This window comes from Calonectris borealis, chromosome W (assembly GCF_964195595.1).
Source record: "Calonectris borealis chromosome W, bCalBor7.hap1.2, whole genome shotgun sequence".
Lineage (NCBI taxonomy): Eukaryota > Metazoa > Chordata > Aves > Procellariiformes > Procellariidae > Calonectris > Calonectris borealis.
Genome location: NC_134351.1, coordinates 1,672,077 through 1,691,073, shown reverse-complemented (window position 1 = coordinate 1,691,073; position 18,997 = coordinate 1,672,077). Strand labels below are relative to the sequence as shown.

The window sequence follows — 18,997 nt, the reverse complement described above, 5'->3', positions numbered from 1 at the left end:
CTTTGACAATTAGCCCCAATTTCTAATTTGCGGAGAGGAGGGGGGTTAATAACAACAACCCAGGGGCGGCTCAGGCCTGTGCGGAGCCACCGGTTCCCTCCGAGCGCCCGGGGGGAGGGGAGCAGAGGGAAGGGAAGAAGGGGCGCGGAGCGGAGCCCAGCGCCGCGGCCGCCTCGCCGCAGCCCCGCCGAGCTCCGCGGGCAGCGCCGCCACCCACCGCCGCCGCGCTGCCGGGCCGCCCGCCCGCCGGCCCCGCTGCTCCCGCGCCCGGCGCCGCGCACCGCCGGCCTGCCGCCGCCCGCGGAGCGCAGCGCGGCCGAGCGCGGGGCCGGGCGCCGCGCCGCCTCCCTACCCGCAGATCATGGAGCTGCAGATCCCGGCCGGCCGCCGACTCCCGCCCGCGCCGCACTTTTGCAGGGATTATACTTTAAATTTCCCCAGCTCGCGCACATACACATGGCAAAGCGAGTTTATACGAGGCTGCAAATACACGTGATGCGGAGACTTTGCCAAGAGGAACAATATTTTTTCCCCTTGTGTTATCCAGTCCATTTTTTTTATTCTGCTTTGTTTTGGTTTGTTTGTGATCCCCCCCCCCCCGTGCCTACAGCTAAATTTCAAACCCGAGGTTTTCGATTTTCAGAGAACATTGCTGCAAACTTTACAAAATCAGCCCTTCGATTCGCTTTACGCTCAAGTTTCTGGGGACGATGCCAGCGGCCCCCTCCCCCCTCGGCATGTTATACTTTTATTTTACATTTTGCTATTGCAGGCCCGACACACTCCACAAAAACTAGTTCGACTTCATTTTCCGGTAGGAAATAAAGCACCGAGTTATCACGCTTAGCGTTTGCACCTTAGTGTATACCTCACACGTGTAATTACACCGTGTATATATAATGTATATTTATACACACGAGCAATTATGTGTGCGCGCACACGGTGTACTTTCTATTTGCATTTACACATCGCATAACTTGCACCTCTTTTTAAATAACACATTGGGATCGACAATTTAAAAAAAAAAAAAAAACACAGACAAGTTACTCTAACAGCAAATTGTAACTTTACCTTAAATGGCCACAAATATGTTCACAATATTCCAAGGGGGGGAAAAAAAGGAACAAAAATAAAAAAAAAAAAAAGAAGAGAGGAATCTTCTGCCAAAGTGCTTTATTATCTCACACGTGTGTGACCCTCCAAAACCACGAAAAAGTACTGTAAGTGTCAGTCCTGCTCCGGGGTACTCCACAGCTTTACAGGCACCCTACACCTGGCTTTGTTGGGATTTGGGGTTCCCGACCACCAAACGCCCGCCACCAGCTCCCCCACCCAGACAGCCGAGACGCCAGTCAGCCAAAAAAAAAAAAAAAAAAAAAAAAAAAAGGAAAAAAAAGGCAAAAAGAAAGGAAAAAAAGAAGGTCCGACAACTTTTCCCTCTATTGTTTTTACAAACACATGGTGACTGACAAACTGCGAGCGCCGTGGCGGCTCGGGGACTTTCCCCTCTGTCCTTCCTTAAAAAAAAAAAAAAGGCAAAACCCCCAGAGCGAGCGCGGAGCCGCCCGTCCCAAACTTGTTCCAAGTTTACAGCGCTCTCCTCCTCCTCCTCCTCACCACCACGGCCTCCCCCGCGGAGACGCGGATAATAGCATCTTTCCCTGGAAGACACATCGCCAGCCGCTCACATCCGGGCAATGCCCGCCGCCTTATAAGCGCCGCCGCCGCCGCCGCCGCGCCGCCGCTCGCAGACAATGACGAGGGAGGGAGGGAGGCGGGCGGGACGGCGCGGCGCGGGGCGACCAAGATGGAGGGGCTCCGCCGCCCCCCGCCCGCCCGCGCCGCCCCGCGCCCTCCGGACCGGCCGCACCGCGCCCGCGGAGCCCCGCGCCAGCACCGCGCGCCCGCCCACGTGCTCCGCGGGAGCGCCCGGGCAGGCGGGCACCCCTTCGCCTGGCGGGGGGGACCCCCGCGTTCCCACCGCCCCCCCCTCCCGCGCAGGAACCTGGGAGGGGGTTCGCAGGCTGCTGCTGCTGCCACCCGCACGGCGGGATGCGGGGGGGGGCGTGTGTTTGTTTTGGTTATTTTTTTTTTAAATAACGAGAGCAAGCACGCCATTCTGACGGTGCGCAAACAGTTCCTGGAGATTAAAATGCAGAAGTGAATGGGAAAGGGCAAAGGGAGCAAAAGGGGGGGAGGAAATGGGGAGGACCAACGGAAGGAGGCTGTGCAGGTGGGGGACGGGCAGGACCCGGACGGCCAGGCCCAGGCCTGGAAGGGGTTAGGAGAAATAATAAGTGGGGTGCTGCTCTGGGTGGCTGGGGCAGGAGAGCTGTGGACCCCGTTTCTTTCCCTCCACGGCTTGCTCAAGGGTGGTGAGAGACTCTGGTGAACGAGAGGCTTCCTTGCACCCACGTTACTCTGCTGGGCCTGGAGATGAATGTGTAAACATAAAAGCAGTGGTAGAAAAGTAAAGGTGCCATAAATGTAAACCTCTTGGATCTGGAGGGTAGGAAGGCACCCATGGGGAGCCTGTGGGAGCGGGGAGGGTGTCCTGGGCCGGGGAGGGCCGCCGAGGGTGGGTACCGTGGGGAAAGCAGCACCGTGGTACCATGTTGCCGCATGGCGAAGGCTGCCCCCCCCGGGGCCTGTCTGGGCGATACCACCCACACGTACACCCCCTATAAAACTTCCAGCTTTCTAGATCCCGGGCCTTGTTTTCACTGATCTGCATCTTCCCCCTGATCCTCTCCTGGACTGGACAGTGTCCTCTTTTCCACGATGCACCATGCACACGCTGCAGTATGCTCAGAGATACTCTTGGATAAGGACACGGAGGCATTTGTACCCCACGGTGAAATGGTGAGAGAAAAGCAGAGAGGACTTAAAATACAAGGGCCTTTCCAAAGGGCACGGGGTGCAGGCATACTGTGTAATACAAAAATACCTGGTCACTCTTAACTGTGGAAATGTCATCAGGTCAGCACTGCTCCAGAAGCTGGCTTCCCTCAACGTGGAGTGTCCCCCACCTCGATGTGAACAACACCATCTTCCCGCATGGCCTGAAAACCAAGAAAACCGAGAAACAAGGGTGCTAAGATGGCCACCTGGGAGGGGGGTGTCCCTGCCAACATGGAGGTTCTTCTGTGGCTGTGTTACACAGGTGTGAGGATACCTGGTCTAGACGAGGGGTGGACTCCCTCTGGAGCTGGAGGCTGGGTTTGTTCTTGGAGTCGGAACTGCCGATACCCTGCTCCAATAGACTCCTCGCTCAGGAGCACCCAAAGCCACCAGCACCTCCCTCTCTCACACAAAGTAATGGTTCAGAGAGAGCACTCACCTGCCCATCACACTTCTAGCTGAGCCGCCAGCCCTCATGGAAGTCAAGCTGGAGCCCGAATAGCATCCCTAATGTCTTCTCCTGTTCCCAGTGGGTACTGAACACAGCATCATGTCTGGTGCCTCCAACGACGACTCCATCACATTTTGCCTACGGGTCAAGGAGGCCCTTCTCTGTACTTTTCCTTGAGCATGAGTTGCCGTAATTTTGCCTGTGCCGCAGGCTGCCAAGCACCCATTTCAGAGTAGCTTTGCAAAGCTGTTGTGCATCCTGCCCGTAGGGAAGAAGGGCACAGATGTCCTCCCAGGAGGAGGTGGCACCCACTGCCACGAGGGCTCCATCTTCTGCCCTGGCCATGGCGTTTGGAAGAAAGGATCTGTTGACAGGCCCTGGCACGTGATGTGAGAGTATATAAGATGGGTGGCACTGTGTGGGGCACGTATTCACAGAGCTGCAATGGTCTCCACAGGTGTAAGTCATCCAAACAATTCAGGCACGCTGGAATGCTTTAGGTGCCAGAAGAAGTCCAAGGCACAGATGATGTGGGCAGTCAGGATTTTGGCCTCGGGGCTGATGGGAAGGTTTAAGGGACAGTGTACGCAGTCAATATTACTTACTGCTTTTAGCATATCGGGTTCAGTTTGTCTTTAACATCTGCCTCGATGGCCAGAGTACTGAGGTCAGTGTGGCTCTGAGGATGGAACTGTTCCTGAACAAAACCGTTGGCAGCCGCTGGGACCTGGCTGCGTGTTTCATCGCGCTCCCTGCCATAGATGTTACTTTGGATGCCTTGTAGATGAAGAGGAGATGTGGGAAAGCAGCAAGAGCAGCGTGCCCCATGAGGGAAGGCAAGCTGGGAGCTGTGGGAAACCACAGGTGGGGCGCAGTCCCGTGGCCCCGATGCAGATGATGGCACAAAGTCCCACAGCCCCGAAGCAGATGATGGGGCGCAGTCCCTCGGCCCCAGGCGGGTGGGCAGAGCAGGGTGGTGACAGCCACAGCTCCACCGCCAGCGCAGCTGTCCCCAGACAAAGGTCAGTATTGAAGTGAGGCCTGAGGCCGCCCGGGAAGTCTTGCAAGGGCCTGGGAGCTGCGAGGGACGGGACACCCCCTGCCTCTGCTGTACCCCTGGAAGCCCTGGGCTGAAGTGGAGCTCCTGTGCCACAGCCAGGGGCTGGGAGCAGGCCCGGGGGTGGCTCAGGGCGGCTTGGGCCGACTGGAGCCAGCAGGGCCCGGTGACGGCCTGCCCTCCCCTCAGGCGGCGGCCCCTCAGGGGCCTGGCTCCAGCCATGCCGCGGGGACGCTGGCTTTTCTCAGGGCGTGCGGGGCCTGCGCTCCCCGTCCCACAGCCCGCCCGCGGGGGACATGCCCAGGCCCCTGGCTGGCTGCTTGGGCGGTGCGAGCCCCAGGGCACTGTCCCCCAAAGGGACACGGGTGGCTTTCAGAGGGTGAAAGGCTGCAAAGCCCCCCGGAGCGAAGCGGCCCTGCCTGATGGCGACACAAAGGTACACAGTGCCCTCGTCCCAGCCGGCAGGGTCTGGGGCACGGCAAGGGACGCAGAACCAGGGGAGAGGGAAGATTTTGGTGGCGAGGGCTCCTCGTTCGCTGTACCCCAGAGCTGGGTGTCAGGGGACTCGACAGGCTGGTAGGGCTCAAAGCACAGCCACTTCCCTCTATTATTGAAGTTTTTTTATCTGTGAGTTATTATTCCCTTGGCACCAACAGTGGTCTTAGCGCTATATGTGGTACAAAGAAAAGACAGAGCCAGTGCCAAATTGCTTATTGTTTAAAAAGCAGATTTTTTTTTTTTTCCTCAAAGTGAATCAGAGAAAACTGGAGGAAAAAAAATAGTATGAGCCCACAGAGGAGCGACAAGGCTTTATTTAATTATTTAACCCAGTAATGCATCCAGGATCTCCAGATACCACTGAAGAAATGAAGCATTAGTAGATATTGGACTGGGAAAAATAGGGCCTCGCGAGTCCCGGTTTGGACAACGTTCATTCCCCGCGTACGGAAAGGTAGAGGAGAGCGGGGGCTGCTGGTGCTCTGGTGGCGGGCCCTCACGGGTGGGGGGCTCACAGAAACAGGACAGTTTCCCCTGAGGACTGGGGAATCTCAGAAATCAGGGGCCTGCACGGTGCGCGGGGCTGTCCCAGCCCTGATTCCTGATTTCTAAATGCTTCATTGGTGTCATTTCTGTCTGTTGTGCTTAGCTATTTCAGTGCGTATGTACCTTGTTTAAGCTTAGTACATTTCCTGGCCTGCTGCTGCTCTTCATCTTGATTATACCGGGCGTGTCATTTCAGTGTTTCAGAAGAAAGAAATTGTTAATGTAATAATTAGGGATGTAAATTACACCTGATATGTGCCTGGCCTGTTCGGATATCAACCATGTTTTAGCTCTGGATTAATCAAATCATAATTAAATCCATTTTTAATATTAGCAATAACTGAAGCATTGGTGGTATTAAAGTAATATAAAAATGCACTACTTTCAGGGAAAATAGAGGTAAATATAATTATTCACCTCACAACAGTGAAATATTAATAAACCACAAAATGTAAATTTACAGTGACACGTAAGACTTCACACATAGTAACACAAGTGAAGCTAGTTTCTGTAGCAAGACCTTGTCTGTCTGGAGTACACTAGGTTGGCAGACTGAAAATTAATGCAGAATCTACGGTTAATAATGGGCTATGGGGTTTTGTTTTTAAATTAAATAGGAAAAGGAATAACACAACTGCCGTATTGGCCCCAGTATTATTTATTTTGCGATTTTAATCCACTGCATTTTATACTGTCCCCATATGTTCAGTTTTCAGCGTGCCACAGAATTTTGTATGGACAATTCACAAGTGCAGATGTTGCTGCGGACCGAGAGGGGCTGCTGGCAGTTGGGCCTTTTACCACCTCAGAAGACATGTGAAGCAATTTGGAACCACGCGATGTTAGCTGAAGTGCTCTGTTAACATGGTAAGTGGTGTTACAAGTACGAGCATTAGACAGAAATTCACATCTTGAGGTTCCTGAATGTGTCCGTTAACTATATGTCTCCAAAGAAATTTTTTCACCCTGTCTGTAGACTTTAATAGTAGGATAGCAAATACTAGACTGCATTTGGTTCCAATTGGGGCTATGATTGTGCCCTTTTTAACTCCTATAAAAATCCATCAAAATGTGGCCTTATCATAAACCCGTGAAAAAGTTGAGTGTGCACGTGTTCAGTGGATACTCTTTATGGATTTGCAGATAAACTCTGCGGAAATTTTATCAGACTATTTTGAAAATAAATTGATTAATGTTATGAAGTGCTGTGTTGCTACAATAACTGATGCCATGGAAGAACCCATGTGGAAATTGCTAATTCTGGCGGCATGGCATGCACAGCCTGCATACAGTGCCATTAACGAGTCCTAGGGCCACGCACCAAATGACGGCAACAAAACAAGCGGCTGCACGGCAGTTTGCTCAGTGAGCGTGATCCGCTCCGTGCACAGGACCGGGCAGGGGCCCTCTGGAAAAAATGGCGTGTGATGAAGTAATTAATGCCTGTGTCAAAAATGTGTGCTGAAGAAACTGGCTGCAGCTACAGTGCTGATGCTCTCCTGTCCAACACCACAAGCGGTGCTGATGGAATGGCTGCCGCTGCCTGGCTCTCCGTGTTGGCGTGTCTATGGGAGGTAGAGGGCGTGCAGCACCGTCCCGCATCTCGCCCCGCAGCAGTACTTTTTCCCCCCTGGCAGGGCAATGACTGCCCAGGAGCAGGGGAGAAGGGTACAGGCTCTGCAGCTCAGCAAGTTCCTCGCGTGATGGCTCTGCACAAGCAGATAAAAAGAGCCATGTTGGGGCCAGGACAATAATTAAGGCAGAGGTCTTTTCTGAGCTTTTTTTCTGGTGAGTCATTTTTAAAGGAACGAGGCTGAAACCACAACATTATTGCCAATGACTCCTTCCATGGGTGTTGCCTTTCTTTGCTTGGATATGCTTCAAGCAATGTGTAGTGAGAGGTAATTTTAAAAAAATGGGTATTTTTGGCACTGAATCGAGAACATATCTGTATTCTGCCCAGAGATAACACCTTGCAGTTGTCTCCCCCGCCCTTCACTTATTTGCTGTTTAAGACTGAAAATGGGCAGAGTACTGTAGCCCACACACATCTATAAAATATTACACTTCACTTTATTCATAATGGTGTTTCAGATATTGAGTGCTAAACCACCAGAATAGAAAAGCAAGTCAATAGTTTTCACAAGGTGAGAAGTAAGAAGATAAGACCTGATGAATTTCTTTAAAATAGTCTAATGCCAGGACACCCAGCTTGTGCTCTGTGAAGCTGCACCGTATACGAACTCACCACTTGTCTGTGACTATGCCGATAGTTCATGGAAGTGTCAGTGAGCTAGCAGTAGTAAATTTAAGGACCCTTCACCAAAACGAAGTCCAGGTATTGCAGAGCAGTTCTAAAAAAAACCTTAGAAATGTTTGTTCCAGAGAGAGATGGTAGTGGTATGTATTTTTGGGCTACATAACACATACCTGTGAAAAAGTTACTACTGGACTTTTTTTGGAGAAAGTGTAACACCCTCAATGTTTGAGATGTGTCAGGATTCAGGTTGGGTGAATTATAAACTGGTTAAAATTGTTATTTCTCTTTTTTCACTTGCAGCTGCTTAAATACACAAGGATATCTCTGTGCATAGGGCCACGCTGCCCTCAGAGCCAGGGAGCGGAGCCTCAGCTCAGAGACCACGGGGAGTTGATGGAGCATAGTGGAGGACCAAGCTTGTCTCCTCAGCCATGCCTCAGAGCCACACCATCCAAACCCTGTTGGCATCCCATGAGGTAGGAACTTGCTCAACACCAAACTGGGGGTGGGAATGAAAAAAAAAGGCTTATGAAAGGCTTCCAGACCTACCCAATGGTACCAGTATGCATCCGTACATCTGTGACGGCACACCCTTGACAAGAGGTGGAGACAACTGAGATGACTAGGTTGAGCCAAGATAGTCTAATTATTTTCCCTCCTGCTACTCTTGTAGATTAAAGAGATGTGATCCAGAGCTGCCATGTTAGTTTTTGTGATAAAACAGGGTAGGAACACAGTTGAACTTAATAAATTGTATAGAATAAACTCCCAAACCACTGAACTGTTTGCTTCTCCCCTCTCCCCAAAAAAGTGGAAAAATGAAGCACAAAAAAAGCTTATAGTTTCCATGCAACCTCTAATACATACCTTTGTGCTTCCTTGCTATATTCTGCTTCATTCAGGAAACAAGGCAAAAAACAAGGGGACAGAACTATGGTTGAAGTACTTGACTTTGCGACATCAGTAACTACTTTTATGGCTTAATTATATAGTTAAATATATATATTTTCTATGGTCTGTAGTTTATAATTATAGACATTTTTAAGTCTCTTCTGCTTCACAAGTATGTATGGGCTAAGTCACATTTGCAAGGAACCTTGAATCTGTAGTACATTGTGTAAATGGTAAATATTTTTAGTAGTTAAATCCCATAGTCATTGGGTCAAAATTCTCATTAGAACTAAATTCTCATTAGAATGAATGGGAGGTTTAAGTAAGGACTGAAAACTTTCACCATAGTAAAACTTCTGGGGACAAAGAAAGAGGAACCAAGAAATTTCCTAAGAATAACCTCAAAATCCTTGCTGCAAACTTTAGTGGAAGAAGCCTTCTTCCACTAAAGAAGAAGGGGGATGAACTGGAGGAAGAAATTTGGCCTTTGCAGGTCAAAATGCTTTTACTGACGTCTTCAGGAGTGTTTGGAGTGTCCTATCCCCTGTCCTTTTGTCACAACAGCTGCCCACTTCAAAAATGCCCATTTCAACAAGATGCTGTCAGCAGCAAAGCTTTCCTGGACATGAGGGTGGGACTGCATGATGCATCCTGAGGGATGTGTCCAAGTCCTAAGAGACGTCTGGTTAAAAAATTGTAAATTTTTGCTGCTGACTTTGATGGGATTAAATAGGTCTTAAAACAACTAACAGCTTATCTGGATCTCAGCTGAAAAGTCTGTGAGCCAGTGAGAAAAGCACATGGTTCTCGGGAGAGCAAGGACATGCCATTTCCATCACCTGTACCTCTGGCACTTCGTTTTAAGCTTTATGACACTTCAGCACTCTACAGTTGACATTTCTTTGTCAGCTTTTTCCCTTAATATTATTCTGCTCTTTTTTTGCAGTTGAAATGTATTGGTTTTTCTTGTATATTTATCAGTGTGTTTCTTTAATAACAAAGAATAAAATATTTGTCAAGGTCTGGCCCTTACATCTTTTAAGCTGAGCATTTTATACCTCTTCCTCAAGTCTAACAGAGTGTGGAAGAGTCCAGCGCACTCTGATTGGAGGAGGTTGTACAAGTCAGTGCTGCATTGTCCGTAGTTTCGGAAAACATTGTCGCTATAGAAATTCATAATGACTATCGAATTCTGTGCTCACGTTTTCTGTCACAAGAGACCTGCGCTGCAATATGAGGTCTGAGGACTGAAAAATGTGCATGACAGGAATATAGTGTAAAATGTGGATATCATGGACTGGCCAAGATCAGTAGGAATATCATAGGATTTTGTGTTTTCCTGAGAGGAAGGTACAGAGAGGGGGAAAAACCCTCAAACCTAATTTTTAGTTAACCTTGCTAACTGAAGTTCTGAGTGTACGGTCAGAATTACAGATGTGAGCTATGCAATCTGTTTTCTAACATCTAGCAAGTAGCAATTGCGCTCTTAATTGGCTCAGAGCCATTTCTTTCCACAAAACAGTTTCATCTTAGCAAGAAGTAGCTGAAGGTATGGTCTCTCGATGTAACCAGCCTAGGGAGTAGTCAGCGTGTGTTGCCTTGTCCGGTTTAGGAAGGTGTTTTAGAGGTGGGTAATCTCCCTGTTTGCAGGACTGTAAGTTGTTTGACCGATGGGATCTCTGTTGCTGTCACGTCCAGCTATTACTAGCACTCAACATTGTTCACGGCGTTTCTTTGAAGCCCGGGAAATCTAGAGATCATGATTGCTACAACACCAACACCTAACCAGCTACAGCCTCTCTGCTGGCAGAAGTCTGACCTTTTGCAGCACTCAGGCAGTCTCATTATGTCCAGCCTGTCCAAACAGGCAAAAATTGTGCTTTCACCCTTCTTCCCTTCTCAAGTATGACTGTTTTTGGAACTGATGGCCTAAGAGTTTGGAGGGAAATTCTGAGAGAGCATAATAGGATTTATGTAAGTAGGAAACGTCATTCAGAGTAAACCAGAATGTAACTAAAGAGGAATTGTTGTGCCAGAATCACATTCTGCAGGGATGCTTCTTCACAGAAAAGAGATGTCTCTTTTTGGTTTATCTGAAATAATTTTTACAGTATATAAAGCAAATTTAGAAAATAGCACAAAGTTATTCTAGAGTAGACTTAAAGTAGACTCCCTTTATCAATTAACTTTATTTTAGAGGCTAAATCTGTAGGTACATATGGTGAAGTTTATGATAAGTAATGTAGTTCAGTAAACATATATCCAATACAATCTTATTTCCACAGAAACAAAGGAACAGAATTAATACTTAATATAAATTCACTACTTTCGGTATAGTTTAACTATGAATAAGTTTCATCTATTGCTTCAAAAATATTTGTTCTCAGATTTCCATGGAAAGATAATATAGGAGGGAGAAAAATATTCTTCTGTACTTCTGTGAATTCCTATTAAAATTTGGTTTACTTTCTTATTCCCTAGTGGAAGAGTATGTTTGATTTCAATTAAAATGAAATGTCATCATTTTAGGACATACTGCATAGTTTTAACAGGTATGCAATACCTTAGTCTGTTAGGGAGAAGACAGTGATTTGGAAAAAGGCCAATAAGTACAGGGGCTATTTCGCATTCACGATGAAAGTATGTGCGTGCATGTATTCAACCAGCACACTGCAGGGGCAGTGGGTTTCCTCTTGCCTGCTTTCCTTTGTAATTGCAGGGTTTAGGGCTATCTTTGTTAGACCTTCCTTGTGACAGATTTCCTAAATCCTTCAACCTCATCATCAGTTTCATGGGTCTGAGCAGTCATGGCCCAGTTGGAAATGCTGTATGCTGTAACCATCCGCTATGTCTGTTGGCAGCAGTGGCAGTCAGTGGTATTTTGTTCTTTGTAAGACTGTACAGTATGTGCTGTAAGTGAGGAAAGTCCACACAACTGAATTTTAACATACAAAAATCTTTAAAAAAAAAAACAATATTCCATTCAAAGCCTCATCCTACACACTATTTTTTAATTCAAAAGAGGCTTTCCATGTATTTTATTTTTTTGCCATTTAGGTTTGTCATGTAAAAATTTCTTTTTGAGTCAAATTACAATGAAGTTAGTTCTGTCCATTTACTTCAGTCAAGTAAATGGGCATATGTAGGTAGTTATGGAAATACATAGGTCGTGATGACAGCTTGGCTAAGAATACAAAATGTGCAATAAAGCAATTTCTTATAAAGATTTCAGCGGGTATCTTTAATATTTCCTAAAGAACCAGCATCTGGAAAAAATGTTTTTCCCCTGGAAACATTTTTTAAAATTTTTTTTTTCATGACATGATAGGGCAATGTTATTTGGAGGTGTATCATAGCTGATTTACTTAATGAAAAGCCAGTAAAACAAACATCATTGTTATTGTTTGTCTACTGCTTGTCATCTAGTTGCTGACTAAAGTACAGCAAAATATTCTACTTAATATAATTCATGGCTTTCCTCACAAAGCTGACAAATGAAGGTAGGAGGTGTTTGGAATGAGACATGCCATCTAAAATGTCCATTTCACACTAACACAAACAAAAATGTATATGAAGTGTCTAGGCTTCTGGATGAACTCAGTGTGCTGATGAGTGTCATCGCTGACAATCTGCATGTGCTGTCATTTTGCAGGACCAACCCCTTTGTCAGGATAATAGAGGTTATTTCTCTTTAGATTTTGAATTGAATCACCATAGTATATGTATGAAACAAATTGTTCTTTTCTTCCTTTGGGTTTTATTTCTCTTCTGTTCTGTCTTCTAATTTGGAATTTGTGAGTAGTCATAAATATAACTGTATGGATATCAGAATTACCAGTTCAAATACAACTTCATTGTAATGTTCGAAGACAAATCTTATTTTCCAAGTAAAGGAAGAAGCATTGAGCTGTGAGATAACATCATAACATAACTTTTCATAAAAGATGAGTTTGAAAAGTTTAACTCTGAATGTGTTCTGGGAAATGTTTAATGCCCTTATTTTTCTTATGTCAAAATTTCAACTAAATTTTTAATTCTATTTTAAATTTTTATTTCAAATATGGACGATAAAATTTCTTGATCACCCCCTACCATGTCAGAAAAACACACCATGTAATTTCTTCCATAAAGTGTGAGAATTGTCTTAAAACTACCTGGAATTTTACTGTATTGCTCTCTTTGGAAATCTTCTTCAGAAACTCAGTCCGTTGATTGATAAAAAAAAGTCTTTTAATTCCTCATGTAAACATAAGCATGACAATATTTTTGTTATTAATATCATTAAAATGTTATACTATTTGTTAAGTAGTGCTTTCTCTCTTGTGTTTGTTTCTTGAGTTTGTTTATGAATAATAATACTAATCATGCTAGGATAAACATGAAGTTCCTTACATGATAGATTCTCCATTCTCTTCTGAGCAGCCTTTCCCTGCCTTTTTTTCATCTTGAATCCATCTTTTCTGAACTGACTAGAATTGCATACAGCGTTCCACATATGGCCCTTGTAGAATCTTGTACAATGCAATTAATGGTTGCCTACGTCTGCTAGAAATAACCTGGATCACATCCTAGGATCACTTTGATTTCTTAGAACCACATCATATTGATAACTGATATTTATCTTGCAATTGAGTATGTCCGGATCATTCTCCTGTATTATTTCTAACTGATGTCTCTCAGGTTATAGCCTTTTTGTTATCATTATCAAACTGGTAGACTCATCTTACCTAATCTTAGCAGGCCAGGTGTGGATCCTCAGCTCTAAAAGAGGTGTCAACAATAGCTGTGATGAATCACTCTCTGGAGGGTTCTCCATCTAGCTGCATTTGACTAGAGACCTGTCTTCTGGATGGCTCTGTTAGATGAAGTGAATCGCTCACTAAGTATATTTTTCATTATATATTATTAAACCTAATCTCCTTTCTATTGCTTTGGTCTTCATTGAGCAGATCTTCCAGTATGATGCTCCTGTCACTGCCATTACCTCCCTTAATTTGTCACTGGAACATTTCATTAGCATACTCCTCCCCTTACTACAGAGATCATTGTTGAAATAAGCAATAAGATCAGCTCCAGCACTAATCCTTGATGAATATTGAGGGTTATATTCAACCAGTACCTTCAGAAAACTTACTTTCAGCTCCTCTTTTGTTAGTTAAATATCGTGTTTTCTCAAGCTAACTAACACTTTTTCTGTGTCTAGATTATCAAACACTTCCAAAGTCCAATCACACTAGATCTAGATTGCTTAAATCATAAGGTTTTCTATCGCAGGAAAACATTAGATTTGTCTAACATGATCTGTCTTTCATAAGTCATTCTCCTACTTATGTCCATGTGCTTAATTATTGTTTTCTTCAAAACTTACTCTTAAACTTTGTATATTAAAGTCTAACTAACGGTTAGGTGGCTGCTAAGCTTTTCTTAAAAGATGTCCACATTTGCCATGCTTCAGTAATATGTTTGTGCTACTTGTTTGATAGACTGATGATTTACTGTGCCAGCTCTTTAAGTCATCTGGGCTGGAGATCATCCCCAGATTGAGCACATTAAAGTTTTTGAGTACTGCTTCCATCTCAGATGCGATCATTTTAATTTCTATGACTTCATTCTCATTAGCAGTTTTGTCTGTATTTTTGGCATTGAACTAATATTTTTATCTGTGTGAAGGTAGGACAAAGCCTGCAAATTCTACAAGTCATACTGCTGTTGCTTCAAACATCTTTTTGATGTAAATGACGACATTTGAATGGAGACTTAAGATTTGGAAGTCTTTAGTTAATTCTAGCAGATACTGAATTAGATATTATGGACCTTTATCTAGGAGGCACTAGAAACTTGAATCTTACTGACCTCTAAGGCAGGAAAGAGTTCCATGGAAGGTTTAGTATCTTGTGCCAATAGTCAATGGGAGTATCTACAGTCATTTCTCAAATGTCATGGGAAATAAAATATGGATTTATTTCAATATTTCAAAAAGTTATCATTTTCCTCAATATCTACAGAACAGCTGTCTGTCTTCTGAACAATTTCAATCAAGAAAAAATATTCTAAAGAAATGCTGGAAGAAGAGTTAGCATATGGAGCCTGGGCTCAGGCCACCGGCAGCTCTAAACCCAAGGTTACTGGGTGGTGCTGATGTGCTGCAGCTAATGTCTTCAGAGAGATGGGACAAGTGTCACAATTCACGCAGGAACAAATTTGCTGAATCAATAATGGAAGAATGCTAAAGCAAATGTATCCACTTGGAGATTTCATATTCTTTCTTCCTAGAATTTAATCAAACAAGAATAACTTAGTTACTTGTTTTTGTTGAAATCAAACATGCTTGTTCTTCACTTGCAAAAATAGGAAACTTCTTTCAAAGTGACACTCTTCATGAAAGAATACAAGCGTGCAGCTGCTGTATGACTAAGTGATTAAAAACCTTAGTGATGGCTAATTCATTGGAGGTGATATGTTTACACTCAAGGCCAAGTATCATAAAAATAGCTGCTTAGCTTTTTTTTTCGTAATGTGAAGTAAACCACCAAATTGAGTAGGTCTGCAAGAGTTTTCATATCCAGTTTTGCCCAGCTGAAATCAGGCTATGACAACCAGAATTGTCTTGTGTCTAACATTCCTCTTTTATACATGAGTCTCCACCCTCATAGTTTTTACATGAAAATGATTTTAAACTATCTAATGCCAAGGGGAAATTTTATACAGCCTGCTTAAAAAATGCCAAGATAGATGGCATTTTCTTGGCTCATGTATCATGTGGAGGGACTCGTTTAGAGATATATCATGTGGAGGGACCCTTTTATGAGATTTAATAGTCTATTCACCCAAATGGTATTATTTGACATATTGAGTGTTCTTTGAAGTCTCTACATTGATGGTGGAAAATTGTTATTATATGTTATTATAATATATTATATCTATTAAGAACATGTTGTTGTTATGATTATTATATATTATTTTTATTATTCAGCCCAGATGCGTAGAGGATCATCAGAGGTCCTTGGGTTTGGGTACCATGCACTGACATACATTGCTTGTCCTTATAATCTAATTAAAAGATGATGTAAAAAATACATGGGAATAAGAATAGAAAAGGGATGAAGAAGAAAATAATTGAAGGAATAAATGGTGGTTGGATTAGTTATTTTCACAATTAGCTACTTGAATTAGTTACTTGACATGCAATATAGAAGAAAGAATAAAGGGCTATCTCAGACAAGGACAGTTTTTAGTGAAGCTGCTACTGCAAGTGTATTATGATTTAAATATAAAGAGCTTCAGGTTTCAGTTAAGTGGATTTTGATTCTGCTTATTTTTCTAATGCTAGATTTGTTTCATTTCCATATTAAGCCCCTTTTATTAAACCACGCAGTGTATGATAGAAATTTCAACCTTTGTTTCAAGTGCAACAGAGTTTTCTGGGAACATCCTAGGACATAATCTAACTTTTTTTTAAAAAAAGTGTATTTATGCTTAATAAAGAGACTGAACATAAAATTGTATGTTTGATTTAAATACTGTGAACTGGAAACACAGCTATATTATTTCTAGATCTAGGAGAAGGTCTGCTTTGCCATCGATCAGCTCATAATTTTACCAGTGTTTTCTCCGGCATGGTCATCAGAGGTTTGATTATATTGATCTATCTCTGTTTTGCTAGGTGGACTGCCATATCAGCAGGGAAAAATCAGGAGAATAGCTATGTGAAAACTGCCAAAAAAATCTATTAGTATTTGGTCAAAATTAAGTTTATTATTTGGGATGAATATGAGGAAGGAAAATCTACTAGAATTAATACGACTAGTATTACTACTAGTATTAATGGCAAACTAGTTTCAATGTTTTGGAGGGAACCAAATTCCATATTAAACTGAAGTTGGAAGTAGGTCTTTTTTCATCCACTCAGGAGTAGGAAAGATGACATTGGATACATGTAACCATATATTTATGGAGAGATATATATGTACATATTATGTATACGTTGAGATATATATATATGTACATGTTATATATACTTATAGAATAACCAATCAAAATTACTAACACATCTGAAATTGCAGGTGGGGTATGTGAGATACTTGCAGATTAACTCCCTAAAAATGTTGGAATAATGAATGTTACATAAACAATCACAAACTTCATTTTGCCTTACAAAAACTGTGAGAGTTGTTGGAAGAATGATCATTACAGTGTTCTGTTGATGGTGGAAGCAGGGGACCCACTGCATAAAATACGCATTTGTTCCAGTTCACATAATGAATTTAGGTGATCAGGAGCTGTCAGATTTTTATGTAGCACAAGAAAAATATCAAATAAAATAGAAGAATTTATCTGGAACATGCTTTCCTTCATCATAAATGGATTTTCCCTAGACATTTTAGAAGATAGTTGAAAGCAATGGGAAGATTTCTGGGAGTTCATTACAGGGATAGATTAGTAGTTTGTCATGAAACTACTGGAAATTAAAGATGGCTATAGAAAAAAAATTAAGTAACTTCTCATAGAATTGTAAGAGAAAGCCTGTTAAAAGAAAATTTATTTCAGAGATTAAAAACCTAGAAAAATAGAAGCACTATTCAAACAGGTTGTTGTAAACATTCTGCAACCATGCAAAAAGTTTAAATTGAGCTTGTTGATGTTAGTAGAATAGTTTCTCCTTATCATGGAGGGCTGGTCTCATCTTGGAAATTTCAGTAAGCGTGAACTGATTTTGTGGGGGGATAGTTTGAAAAACTATTGCAGCAATCCACCACATTCAATCTAACTTTGACCACAGTAGGATTTAGCTGGATTTGTACCTGTTTCCTATAAATTATCCTTGATAATTTCTACTCTTTCGGGCCCTGTAGTGCACATGGCAATCCACAGCTGTGAAATGTGAGTGTCCGCTGGCTTGCAAATGCTTCCAATTTAGAATTTCAGTACTTTGCATGTACTCTCTATACAATTATTTGTTCAATGTTTAATAATAATAATTGTTTAATCATAGAATAAATACAGAAAAGGAAATATATATGTTGAAAGAGTAAATATATGTGCATCCTCCACGTCATATTTTGAATATTATCAAAAGCAATAAACTATCTTTCAGTACTGGATGGAAAACTGGAGTGCCTCATGGAATGCTGTGAATGTTAGTGTGTTTCCTACTGTGAAGCTGGTCAGAAAATTTTAGTGAATTCTACATTTCAGAGAGTTTGGTCAGCAAAAGCAGGTAGTGGGGACTAAATCAGTGAAGTGAACTCAGAACAAAAAAGGACTCTGTCAGTCAGCTTTGTAAATGTTTTTTGAAAGTGTGAACAGGCCGTCATAGAGTTAAGTATTAAACATGTATGCAAACCAGCGATATATGTTACAAAAGTGGGATTTTTCATTCTAGTACAGTTAGTTAAAAAACTTCATGTAAAGAGAAAATAAAATCCTCAAGGAGTCTTTCCATGGATGCCAGAATGTTTGGGGAAGAACTACGCAGAGTCCACACCCCAGCTTTCAGGAAATACATTTTGGGCTATTTTCTGGATTCTTAATTTAAACTAACTGTTCTTGCTAATGACATAAAGGAAGACACTGTATCGAATTTGGCAGTGTGTATATTTAAATGACCAATGAGACAGTTCAAAGAACTGCAAGACAATCTGTTTAGCTGTCTTTGGCTACTGCTGTTTTGGCTTCTGGTAAGTCCACCATTTCACCCAAGGCATCTGGTTTTAGTAAAGCAAGAGCAGCATGAACATGCAACCATAGCTGACCAAACAACAGCAGCAAAGCCTATTGTAGCTGCATATCTTACCAAACCCACAATAAATCACAGGTCTGATCCTCTTGACTATTCAGAATCCAAAGAAACCATCTGGCCAACATTCACACTTTTGGCTAATAAGTACCTTGGAAACTCTCCCACTATTGTGTCATGTGGACGAATATGCAAGGCAGGAGGATTATATTCTCACTCTACAGGGTGAGAATACACTCTGCAGCCTCACTCTACAAACTCTTTTCTGTTTAAACTTCACGTCCACTCAGGAGCTTATCGCTGTCAAATTCAACATACTCACCCTTGGTTACTAATATCACCATCCCTTCCGACAAAACAGTGACTCTGTGGGCCTTTGCTGAGTTTTCACTGCAAAAAATCCCCCAAATCCTCAGAGATCTCATCCAGCAAAGTGTTATTTTTACAGCCACAAGTTCCGGGTGGACATCCTACTTCCTTCCCTTTTCCTAACAAAATGGCTCCTCCGCTCTTGTGAACCCTTTGCTCTCACAGTTGGCTTTTGCATTGAGTTTCTTTCTTTCATATGCCTTCTTTTCAGGATTTGAAGTTGGGAAAATATCTATCTTCTTGTAAGAACACATTCAGTATGAAACCAGATGCTTACTTCCTTCCATC

The 18,997-nt window shown here is 43.1% G+C and overlaps 1 protein-coding gene across 6 annotated transcripts in view; it reads right to left on the bottom strand.

Moving 5' to 3' along the window:
- LOC142074887 (transcription factor 4) overlaps positions 1-485 on the bottom strand; it is a 236,140-nt gene extending 235,655 nt beyond the window's left edge. For 4 of the 6 annotated variants that reach the window (XM_075135829.1, XM_075135827.1, XM_075135836.1 and 1 more), the window contains exon 1: positions 353-465. The gene's annotated coding sequence lies outside the window, so the exon portion shown is untranslated. Of the gene's footprint in view, positions 1-217; positions 262-352 lie in introns of those variants that run through there. The other 2 variants (XM_075135834.1, XM_075135828.1) reach the window with 2 other exon arrangements.
- Positions 486-18,997: the final 18,512 nt, after the last annotated feature.